This window comes from Gavialis gangeticus, unplaced genomic scaffold (genome assembly GCF_001723915.1).
Source record: "Gavialis gangeticus isolate Ggan-Ray unplaced genomic scaffold, GavGan_comp1, whole genome shotgun sequence".
NCBI lineage: Eukaryota > Metazoa > Chordata > Crocodylia > Gavialidae > Gavialis > Gavialis gangeticus.
Genome location: NW_017728998.1, coordinates 19,554,832 through 19,567,325, shown reverse-complemented (window position 1 = coordinate 19,567,325; position 12,494 = coordinate 19,554,832). Strand labels below are relative to the sequence as shown.

Sequence of the window (12,494 nt, the reverse complement as noted above, 5' to 3'; positions counted from 1 at the left end):
AGTTATGAACAGTTCATAATTTTTCCAAAAATCTCTTTTAAAATATTTTTTTAATTGATATTTCAGCTTAAAAATCAAAATTGGGAAAATATATACCTGCACTATTCCAAGGCTGTGAATATGACACTTTTTTTGGATTGCTCAGAGAAGTTAAAACATGCCAGCTGCAACGTAGAATAGAAAATACTTGTCTCAGCGGGGTTAGTAATCCTGGAATAGGCACAGCATATCCCATAAATATGTCAAGTCCCTCGTTATTTACATGGGATGAAATCTAAAGTGGTGCAAAGGACTATAAGCCTCTTATAGCAGAGGACCTGAAGAGAAGGGTTATCATGGCTGAACACATGGGTGACTGGTGCCACTTTAGGGGGGGCACGAGCCCCCCCTCCCAGTCGTGTCTTAGCCAATCTTACTCATGGGGGGAGGGGTTCCCCATGGGAACAGCTGTGCAAAAAGTGTTTCTGTACTTCCTATAGAAGAAAAAGTCCCTGCACGAATCCCACGTAAACTATTCAAGAGACTCTGCCACAAATCCACATGTACACACATCTAGTAGCCCCAGTAAATTGAAGAGTTATATGGAGGTGAGGCTGGGAGCACTTGCAATAGAAGGAAAATCATTTGCAGGTGGGAACTGAGGGATCCCTGGATTGGGGAAAGGTGTGTTTCTCACAGAGTAAGAGCTTCTTAAACGCTGCAGGTTTGTTCCACTTCTTTGTCTTGATTCCAGCTGGACTAGGAAGGCTTTCACCTAAAGAGAAGGAAGCACTCCAGAAAGCCTGTTTCTTGCAGCAGACGAGGTTCTTTGTGTAAAGTTTCTTCTAGCAGCTTTTCACCAGACTGCACAGGGAAGGGGGATCTCCCAAGTTTCAACTAGCAGCTTGCTTATAAGCTTCACTTTATTTGTTTTGAGGATGGGAAGGAACTTGTTTTCAGTCTGGCTGGAGGCTACACTTTCTTCTCCTTCAGGAAAGGAGGGAATTGCAGAGATCCTCTATTTACAGTCGTCCCTTTACTTTCCAAAAGCCCTTTTCCTGCTTTCCTTTCAGTGAAACGTAAACTCAAACAGGGGTGCAACTCAACAGGTGTTCCCAAGAAGATCCCTCACCCAGCCAGCAGGGCACCCTGGTAGATACAGCTTAGCTTTCCTAAGAAGCCTGCCTTCTGCAGTAGCAGCTGCCAGCTTTCTGTGGCAGCAGCAGATGAGGAAGACGTGCGCACCCTGCTCTAACACAGCCCTCAATCCTTGTCTTGTTTTCCTGAATCTGAACTAAGATACTCATACTGGAAGTGTGGTGTATGCTGCATACTGAGTCTTGATGTACTACTGTGAGGCCAAGTCTTTTAAAAACAGCAAGCTAAAAAGTAAGACATTCAAGCTAAAAAGTAAGACATTCAAACCCAACACCTCTTTGCCTCAACAGGAGTTGCTGGAATACACATTCCTTCTGAAACTCAGGCCACTTGTTGCATAGGCATGCACCACGTTGATGTTTTGTGTGTGATCTCAGTAAAATAGTTTGAAACTTTTCTACAATGATATTGAAAAGACCACAGTGAGTAAATGTCAATTTACCTTCACATTTTTTTAAATAAAAGAAGGAACTTCCAACTTGCCCAGCAGCATCTACATAGCTGGAATCTGATGTACATCCAGAAATATAAGAAATGCTTATCTCAATATCCTTTCCTTTTCATATGTAACTTAATTAGCATGACTTCCTGTTTCTAAAGACTCCTGGTTATCTCTGACTTCAAGGCAAAAATCTGTTCACCTGGGCTGGGAGGCCTAGATCTTATGTATCTGTTTCTGTGTGCCATGTCAAAAGGATACACTACTATTGCTCGGTGTTACTTACATTGAGAGAAATGAGGAGCCAGTGATTTAGTCATAAGAAATCGGTTATTTCCCTTTGACATAGTGTGTCGATACATAAATCATGTTAAGACAGATTCTCTTTCTTTCCCCATTACTTCACTTTATTCTCAAAACATCCTCACAAGACATGTTGAAAGGACAAAAAAAGTTTTCACTAGACGTGCTTTGTTTAGTGGGTGGGCAATTCAAACAACCAGAAAGCGATCAGTATGCTAGACAGCTGCCCTGCATAAGTGTTAGCACAGGTTTTCCTGAAGCTTATCAGTTTGATTTCCATGATTGCTTGCTGCTTTTTGGAAAACACCATGTAAATGTGTGGTTTTATGTTATGTTTGGAAAGGGTCAAAGACAAGACTGGTTTTCCAGACATGACAGATTACATTCTTGCCAGAATCAATTACCCCTTATGGAGTCCCATGCCGCCACTACTAGATGACTATAGTTCCTGAGCTACCTTATTTAAAGTTAATTTGGCTTTTTCTATGTGTTACACCGCAGTCACAGAAGACTGCAGTGCAGACACCCTGAAGTCTTCAACTGAAACCCATTCAAGTCAGTAAGACTCTTTTGTTGACTTTAGTGGGTTTTGCCTAAGGTTGTAAAGGTACAGGAATACATTAGAGAGAGACACCAGCTATACAGACACTGGGGTGTATAAAAATCGAAGCTGGACTGTTTCCAGGAATATACTGCAAGACAAGGAGGCGGCCTGTTTGTAAGCAGTGTCATGAAAAAAAGTATGAGAAAAATCCTGGAAGTAGCTGCAGTATAGAGAAAGGAAGAGGAACTAGAGGAAAATAAGTGCAAAATGAAAGCAAGAAATGGAGGGGTGGGGAGTTCTGATGGTGATGGGGACAAACTTGAACACTGTTTGCAAGTTAGGAGGCCAGTTCACTGAGTCAGATATGGGCAGGGATGAAAAGTAGCCTTGAAGCAGCCTTTCTGGAGAGATGGGAGATGAGGAAGAAATTGAAGATAAAAGGTTTCAGTGGAGACATGACAAAATACCCCAGAGGTAAAACATTTGGTGGAGGAAGAGACAGAGCAACAACACTGGCAGGCAATCTAGTAATTCTTCCTCTTGTATGTTTAATGAAATGATGTGTTGTGAGAATACCTCCTTAGAGAAATCCAATCTGACAGGAATTGGGGAGCATCAGGTAAGGCCCGGGAATTGGGAGCAGGCATTTGTTTTTCAGGTTGGTGGAGAAACAAGTGTGCTGAAGGGACAGCACATACTCTCGAAAAAAGCCTAGGAAAGCATAGCTAGCATATTTCGGAATGGGATGGAATGTTTGCTCAATTAACTAGTCCCAACAAGATCTCTTCGTTGCATGGCAAAGAACAACTTTTATGAGAATCAAGTGCTTAATTTGTATCCTCATTACCCCACATGTATTAGCTAGCTTTACTAGCATTAGGTGATCCCAGTCTGCACTCAGAGGTAGGTAGTTACAGATAGTTTTGAACTGACAACACAGGGAAACTTGAGGCAGAGGTCAAACAACTCACCTAAAGCCAACAAGGGATTTGACATCAGCCAAGATCAGAACGCACAAGTGCCTGAATCCCTATGCTGTTCTCTGGACAATAGACAGCATCTCTTTTTATTTGACCCAGGAAAAGCAAATGGAAGCGCCCAGTTTGTGCAGCCCAGGGGAAAGAAGTAGACAAGGTGGACTGCATTGAAGGTCATAGCCAAGACAGCACCAAGTAAATCAGATTTTTTTCAGGGGAGTTATATTTGTTAAGTAAGCTACCTCGTCACTTTGCATAAGAATGTCCTAAAAAGCAAGGACTAACAGCCTAAAGCAAAAGCTACAAGGTGAGAACAAATTAGCTGAGGCACACAGAAAAATATTTTAAAACGCTAAACAACTTGATATTGCAGCAGATAACGAGCCCAGGTGAAAAAACACCAGCAGGGGAGATGTCCAAGAAAGGACAGATTATGCCAGAAGTAAGAAACTCTCTTTCATAGGACTGAATAACTCAAAGAGTAATGTCTGGCCTGAGGAGGGTCCTTATCCTGATTCCTTTTTATGCGATTGAGACTCATTAAAGCTGCTGGTTTATTTACAAAGGCTGGAGCAGATATGAGCATTCTTAACATTATTCTGGGTACCTTTTTTGCAGCTGAGGAAAATGTAACCTCTTTCACTTGTCAAGTTGCATTCCTCCTGGCATCCATTATCTAATGAGGATACATAGGTCTTGCCATCTCAGTTGTAATCCTTGGTTCTTCTGTTCCTTCGGAGACATTGTGAGATTGTGCCCCTAGACTGTGGCAGCTGAGCTCCTGCGATTATCACAGCTGCCTCATCTAAGTGTGTGTCTATACTAGAAAAAACAAATGCTGCCATTCTAGAAATGGTGCACTTGAACTGACATAATCTACCGGTGCAGGTCTCAAATGCTCACCACGGTGTGATGAAAATGTGCTCTCAGCAGGCTCTCTTAGATTGCAAGACAAGAAGGGGCTATTGTTCTTGTCTAGTCTGAGCTACACCACACAAGCTATAGCTTTCACTGACCTGATCCTTGTTTCAACTGAAGCATGTTTTTGAAAAACATCTAATTTATTTTGAACGTCTCCCATGATGGAGAATCCACCACAACCCTTGCTAATGTTGTTCTCATGGTTAAATACCTTCATAGTTAAGAATTTGTGTCTCAATTTCTAATCTAGATTACCTAGCTTAAATTTTCAGACATTAAATCACAGCGCATCATTAGCCGATAAGCAGAACTTTCTAGTACCAGATTCTGTTCTTAGTGTAAACTGGGATCAAGTCTTAGCCCTCTCTTTGATGAACTGAAGAGACAGTTCTTCAAGTCTCTCACTGAAATCTCTAGTTACAAAACATGTTTAATCATTTTTCAGCCATTTATTTGATTAAAACTTCTCCAATTTTTCATCAGCCTTCTTGAACCATGAACAACAGATCCTGTAGCATCAGTGTCAACAACAAAGATACTACTACTAGATTTAAGCAACCAAAATGCCAGCTTGCATCCATAGATACTTCTCAAGCAAATCCCAGGACGTCATTCTCCCATTGTACTCGGCCTTGGTGAGGCCACAGCTGGAGTACTGCATCCAGTTTTGGGCTCCACAATTCACAAAGGATGTGGAGAAGCTTGAGAGAGTCCAGGGAAGAGCCACGCGCATGATCAGAGATCAGGCAAACAGACCTTAGATGACAGCTGAGAGCCATGGGGCTCTTTAGCCTGGAAAAGCGCAGGCTCAGGGGTGATCTGGTGGCCACCTATAAGTTTATCAGGGGTGACCACCAAGATCTGGGGGAGCGTTTGTTCACCAGAGCACCCCGAGGGATGACAAGGTCGAATGGTCATAAACTACTGCGCGACCGTTTCAGGCTGGACATAAGGAAGAATTTCTTTACTGTCCGAGCCCCCAGGGTCTGGAACAACCTGCCACCAGAGGCGGTTCAAGCACCTACATTGAACACCTTCAAGAGCAAATTGGATGCTTATCTTGCTGGGATCCTAGGACCCCAGCTGACTTCCTGCCCTTTGGGTGAGGGCTGGACTCGATGATCTTCCGAGGTCCCTTCCAGCCCTAGTGTCTATGAAATCATGTCTCCGCTACAGTTTAATACTCTTCTGTGTATACAGCACCAAGGATTGCCTTAGCCCTTTTGGTTCCAGTTGTCTTGCCTATGCCAGGGCCGCAGCACATTCTGGGATGTGGAGGTGACCCAAGTTCCTGGATGACCACCAGAAGTTTACTAGTAAGGCTGCTCTCACCTTGTGTGCAGCACCCACGGGAGACCAAGGGTCTAGAACTAGGTGCCGGGTATGAGCCCAGATCAGCTTTGCTGGCAAACTTCTGGCTCCCGAGTTTGTCACTGGACTCGGGTAGGCTGCTTGGGAACAGCCTCCTGCTGCCTGGGGCATGCTACTGCCACCAGACGAACCCCAGAAGTGCTGGATGCTCATGTCTAGCTGACTGTCCATCACAACAGTCTTTCTTCCTAGATGCATTAGTGTACATCTGACTGTATTGAAATGCACTTTCTCTGCTCAAACACAGCTTACCAAGTGATCCAAATTGTGCTGCATGGTCATCTGTCCTTTCCCCTAACCGTCGTGCTAACTGCCAGTTCATCGGTTGTTCTAACTCCATACTTAGCTTGAACTGTAACTACTTCTTTCCCAGACCTGATGAAGGGTACCTGGAGCCTGAGAGCTTATCTCCTATATTTACCAGCAATACAAGGTGGTCAATAAAAGGTACTACCTCACCTCACAAATCCTCCATTTATTGTATCTGTAATGATTTTATGTTTTCTTCCAAGGTGCAGATCAAAATCTTAAATGCAGCAGGGCCAAGAACTGGGATCCTACCAGATACACACCTGTTCCATGATGCTGCCTATTAGCAATGGCATTTTGAGGCCCATCAGCCAGGTGGTTAAAAACACCTGAGCCCTGTTTATGCTGGCACTTGAGCTTTTGCTATCTATCACTGTTGCAGCTGCCTTATTTCTGGAATAGGAGTCCACAAGTTTCTACAGCAGGTTTGAAAAGTCAGTGTGTCTATCTGCTGCTCTTTCCTCTAGATTCCTTCTTGCTGATTGCCTTTTACAGTAAAGTGATACAGAATACATCGTGTATTCTGCTGCTTTTTTGCAAAAATAGGCTTGGATCACAACTGAGATCCCAGTGTCAGGAATCTGGCTAGGTTTAGGGCTGGGATCGAGGCTCTGCAAATCAGGTTCATTTCTCCAATGGCCTCAAATGTGGCAAGGCCAGTGGAGTCCATGCAGCTTGAGTAATGTGCCTGGCCTGGCCTGGTAGGACACAGTCACTTCTGTTTACTAATGAGGATAGACCTAATCAGCTGTTGGCTTTTTCATTGCTGGTTGCTCAGTAGTGGTAACAGCATTGTGTCTCTGCATGTCAGGCCTTTCATGGGCATGGAAAGTGTTTCTCCCCTGATCTAAGTCAATCAGTCTGTCCTTCCTAAATATGATCTAAACAGAGACTATGGATTCCTATTATGTAGGCTACATTTAAAACCCATGTCCCTATGGGTTTACTGCTTTGTTTGCCACCTTTGCCTCTCTCAATAGTACTACCTCCCGCTTCCTCCTCACTTCCCTATAGTTTCTATTGAATTTACTGCTTTCTATTTAGAAGCTTCTGCTCCCTGCAGGTCCATTTATGGCCTCTGACAAAGTAGGCTCCTGCTTCTGAAAGCTTATTAGTTGAATTAGTCTATAAAAGGTGCCAGTGTGCCTTGCCTTCTGCCTGACTTCAGACTAGCAGGGATAACTACAGTACCTTTCTTTTTGAGTACAATTCATGTGTAGCTTGGAACATGGATGCTCTGAATGCTAGTGGAAGTGAGGCCCTTGGGGGGCACAGGGCAGTTTCTCAGTATTAGTGTTTAGATACTAACAAAAGAAAATAAAACTCCAGGGGCTGCTTTTGTTTCAAGATAGGCCCACGCAGCAAACTCCAATGCAGAGTCCAAATGCTGGGAGCATCAAACTTCAGAGTTTTGGTTTGGCCTATGATAGAGATGGGGCAGCAGTTAAATTGTGATCCAGGTAAGGATTACAGTCGGGAAGAGCCTATAGGAACTATGCTGGCATGGTCCCTGTGGTTTGGGTGTGACCCTGATATTCAGGCCTGCTCTGCCACAGACTTCTCCTGTGTAGTCTTGAGCAAATCACTTAGTCTTTCAGTGCTTGATATCTCCTCCTGTACAAAAGGGATAATGTCCCGTCCTTAAGCCACAGGCAGGCTATGAGAATACGCAAAAGACTGAGCTGCAGATATCTGCCATGCGGGGGGCCAGAAGTCCCCAGCTTTTTAAGCATTCCTCCAAGACTCTTGTGTTGTCAAGGTCTGAGGTTGTGGCTACGTCCTTTGACAGCAGTGACGTCGATGTGGAACAGGCCTAGATAGGAAGTCAGTGGGGCTTTGCAAGGTGTGAGAAACGGGCTTCTTAACTTACACTTCCTGGATGTGAACCCTGTTACCATAAATAAATGGCAATTTCTTAGCACAGCTCATCACATCAATTCAGCTACTACACAACCAGAGCCAGGGCCACAGTCCAGATGTATCTAGATCTGAAATGGTTACCAATGCCATGTGAAGCCATGAGGCTGAGGCCTGGTGTTGGCTGCTGACTGACATGGTGATAATCTTGTTGCTGTGGCTACTACACAGTGGTAAAGAAACAGATTTTTCAGCATCGCTTTGGACTACAAAGAGCCTAGAGAGGTACAGCCCCGTCTGAGGAGGCAGCAAGCAGCCGGGGATAGGCAGAGCCCCTTGGCTTGTTTTTCGTGAGCAATGTGGCTTTTGACTTTACCCCAGTGAAAACATTGGGTGCCTCTGCCAATTGCAAGGGAACAAAATGTAAGGCATCTGCTGTGGCAGCACGGGAGCTTTGGGTTAACCCTGTGTTTCACCTTCTGATGCACTGAGAAAGGGCTGGCCAGCACAACAGAAAGCCTGACTTAACGTTGCAAAGCGGGCAGAAGGGAAACCGCGCTGGCCGAGCAGGTGGGAAGGCAGTCAAAAGAATGTAGCTCCTTTGTGTCTCTCTCTTTCCGTCTGTTTCCTTTCTTCTAGCTTCGATTCATGAATTTACAGCATTACAGTAGTGAGATACCCCTGGAATTCCACCTCCCCCTCGCCCGGCTGATGCAATCGGTCTGGCTGTCAGGAGACACTGAGGCTGGGGAGGATCAGGAAGGAGGGAGGGACCTCTGCCCTGCTTGGAACAATATTCAGGCTAGAGGTGCAATAGGGACAGCGAGCTGTTCCAGTCTATGTGAGCCAGACCACTGTAATTCCAAGCTGCGAGGAAGGAAATGGAAGAAATGGTGGGCCTGCACGGGCTGCTTAAAGTGCAAGGTTTGTGAACAGAGTGCAGCAAAACCTCTGGGTCCAGTCCTGCTACCCAGTCTTTGCAGAAGGGAAACCGAACAGTCAAGTGAAGCCGTAAGGACCCTAGATTAGGCTTTTAGATGGTACTGTGGCAAAAAAGCATGGGTGCCTTTAATTTCCTGTGACATCCTTTTTGTTATGAGCACTGGTGGTGGTGGGGGGGGAGTTACTGGACTCAAAGTGACTCCATGCTTAATGTTCATACCTTGCTTTCCTCCATCAGTCTGACTCTGCTAGGCTTTTAGAGCTGCCGCGTACAACCCTGTGCCTGGTTCCACCAGATGCGGCTGCTTGTTGGAAATAAGGAAGGGTGTGATGACTTGGGGGATCTGTCTATAGATACCATACGAAGTCTAGCTGGGCTTTATGCACTGCCTTATCCTTATATCTAAGGAGCAGGTCTTTGATCTACAGATCAGTCACAGACCTTATTGAAGCCAGTGTGAATGGTAAGCACCTTCCTTCTATGCAAGGAGCAAACAAATGCTTCTTTTATATAGTGATAGCTGAAAACAATAGGAGGCCCAAGGCAATGGACTTTGTAGCCAGCCCAGTCAGAAGCTAAGCTGTGTGGGCTGAGGAATTTCCCTGGCAAGGACTGAAAAAGATAGATTGTTTGCAGCTGTATGTGAAAGGCAGGAAGCAGAAGCAGCCATAAGCAGGGTAATGAGAAGAAGCAGAGAGAGAGCTTCTTAGGACACAGTACTGCTCTTGAAAGGTAGGCTCAGAAATTGTTGGCCAGGAAGTTGCGTGCTCTTTGTTTGTCCCTGTTGTGTTCTGGGAAACAGGATTTTTGTGTCCCTTCTTTGCAAATAGACAGAAGTGCACAAACTAAATACCTGATTAAAACAACTTGGTAAGGTGCCAAATATTAGCTAATCAATCATTCAGGTCAAAAAAGGAGCAACAATCATTTCAAGGTAAAACTAAGTTTTGCAAGTAGAAATCAGGAACAACCCAAATAAGTCCCCCGGAGCTAAGCAATTGGTTTACTGACCTGGTTCTTCAGAAACCCGTTCTAACACCAGACACATCTGTATCCTTACCCCCATACCTACATGCACACAAATACAAAACTCAGTCTGAGCCTTCACTTTAAACTGAAAGAATCTGTCAAACCCCATTAATTGTAATAAGAGAAATACTTAAGCTTTCCCCATAATGGTTTATTTTCCTTTGAAATAAAGTAGTGGCATTTTAGGTTATGAAGGTACTTATTTATAGTCTTAATTTTAACATTTTATTTGAGAGCTTTAATTTAAAGGAGCAATTTCATGACTTTAAAGTACTAAAAAACCTGCTTTAATTGTGGCTATTTTTCTGATGAGTGATCATGTTGCTTGAATGCTGCTCTATTGTTTCATGGATTTGAAAAATCCTTTTAGACTAATTAGTGTTGAAAAATCTTTGCTGCTTTAGTACATCTTGGTTTCCTTCTGCTTCACATTCCTTTTGATGCCGCCCTGGCTACCTTTACAAACATCTGAGCAGTTGCTCTATTTTCAAACACAAAGAACAATAGCACCTCATGCACAGTGTAGGATATTATACCAAATATGGATCTGAGACTTGAATGCCAGAAAAGACCAGTAGGAGGTACACAAGATAGTCCTGAAAAAATATAGCTTATCACCTGCAGACCTGGAGATTGCTGTCTATTATTACAAAGATTTGTGCTGGGGGGGTTTACTCCAAGGCTCAAATGTCCTCCAGCTGGGAGATATTGTAGCTCTTCTAAGGGAAAAGAACAAGAAAAAAAACGCTGTTTGCTCTGAACCTATGCCCTATATCTTTCACCTAAGTTTACAGAGGTGCATAAAAATCTACCACCCACGGTGATGCAGCTTGATCAAAACTCCAGAGCAATGGCAGGTATTGATAGCTAAAGGTTTGTTACACACTTGCGATAACTTTGACTCTCAAGCTAACTTCATGGACTTGGCTAGGGCTGGAGAATGTGCCCCTTAAGCACTTAATAATGCTTTCATACACATTTAGATTCATGTTAAAAAGCCAAACGTTTTTTTCCTTTAGCGTTGTATTCTGACCTAATTATTTGTAACCAGCTCAGCTGACACTAACCCTTTCCAAAGCTTTTCCACCCTCCACTGGGGGCACCCGTGATGCTAATTCTGTTACGGAGCGGGTCAGGTTCCTCCCCATGGGCGCAGGCACTGGTGCAGTGTGCGGTCTCCTGGGTGTACAGGGCAGTGGCGCTGGATTGGAGTTTCACGCAGGTCTGACCTCTGTTCGGATGTCATGACCTTTCCTTGGGTGTCAAGCAACAGGGAGGGGAGTTTTATATTTCAAGCAGGGCTTCATGGATGTGTTGAATTTTCTGCCCAGTTAACCTCCCTGTTCCCAGGCTGGCTTTGTCCCAGCCTGAGGCTAGCCAAAAGGACTCCAGGCCTTCATTATGGAGGGTAATTGAGAGTTGCTTGCCTAGATAAGATTCTGCTTCTGGCATGTTAGCATCCCTGCAACCTGAATTTTCTCCTTTCCCGGCTGGGAGTGAACCTGGGTTCTCATAGTAACAGAGCTATAAAGCTCATCGCTGAATCCAGAGCTCAGGGACATTTGGATCCATGGCTCAAGGCTCAAGTTATTATAAAAGGAAGTTCCTAAAACCTGGGTCTAGATCCCCACGCCAGTGCGCTATAGAGATACGTAGGCACAAATGTTTCAAGGGATTGCAAGATCTGCCTCAAATTATACTGAAAGTAGCATTTTGGAGGAAATATTTGCTCAGCTTGAATCATAAGGTGTGTCGTCCCTGCCCCTCAAGAGCTGCATATGTACCAGGAACAGGTATCCAGATGGCACTGCCTCTGCAGTGAAATGATACAGCACAAAGGTGGACGTGGGCTTAAACTGCACCTAAAATAGTGGAGCTAGGACGCGCTGCACCATTCCTACGTACACTATCAAACATTCGTTCTTTACTATCTCCAGCCAAAAACTAGTTGATTTCTCTCTGAATGTGTTCAGTTCGTTTTTTCTCAGCCACATTTTCTGGGGGTGGGGGTAAGGTTGTGCTTGGGCTTCTAGTTCCTTTGTATTTCCGCTTATTGTTTCTTCACCCTGAAGTATGATCAGTGATAATTTCTTTCAGTTTACTAAAATGAATCGCAGTACAATGTTAGTACTTGCAGTCAATTCATTCCCTATTTTTCTTCTGTAAATCCAGATGATAGCCTCTGATGGCTCTCAAGGGAGGTTGCATTTAGTGGAAAGAGGCTGATCACGGGGGTTGCACACATTCATTTTGCTTTCGTGTTCATGTCTACTATGGGTCATTCCTGCCCGTGCTTTGGGCCTTGCCAGAATCTCGGCCGTGTACAGGGAGGAGGCAGATGGCAAAACATTCCCTCTTCCACTACGTTTTAGACCACATTTGACTGTTGGGACAGGGGGACTTTGAGATTAGAGTAATTTATATCAGTTTCTGTTTGTTTTTTTTTAAGAATAAGAAAAGAAGAAAGTGCATCCACCCCTCAGCCTGATGCGAGTGAAAACAGCGATAACAGTTTTCTTGCTTAGACAGGAGTGGGCATGTTTTAGTACAGAGCTCTTGGAGTTCAGGAAAAGGGCCCAAGCAAATCAGTTCTGGTAAAAGAGTCCTTTGCAGCAGATCCAGAAAGGAGACGAATCGAACACGAGTCGAGTGTATCTATTTAGA

General features: G+C 44.3%; 1 long non-coding RNA gene across 2 annotated transcripts; it reads right to left on the bottom strand.

The window, feature by feature from the left end:
* Positions 1–401: 401 nt before the first annotated feature.
* LOC109289351 lies at positions 402–6,286 on the bottom strand. 2 transcript variants are annotated; one of them, XR_002095344.1, is made up of 3 exons: positions 6,152–6,286; positions 4,008–4,217; positions 402–754 (listed from the first exon to the last, which is right to left on the bottom strand). It is a non-coding gene; the product is annotated as an uncharacterized LOC109289351 (long non-coding RNA). The 2 variants fall into 2 exon arrangements; XR_002095345.1 differs by lacking the exon at positions 6,152–6,286 and adding an exon at positions 5,945–5,989.
* Positions 6,287–12,494: the final 6,208 nt, after the last annotated feature.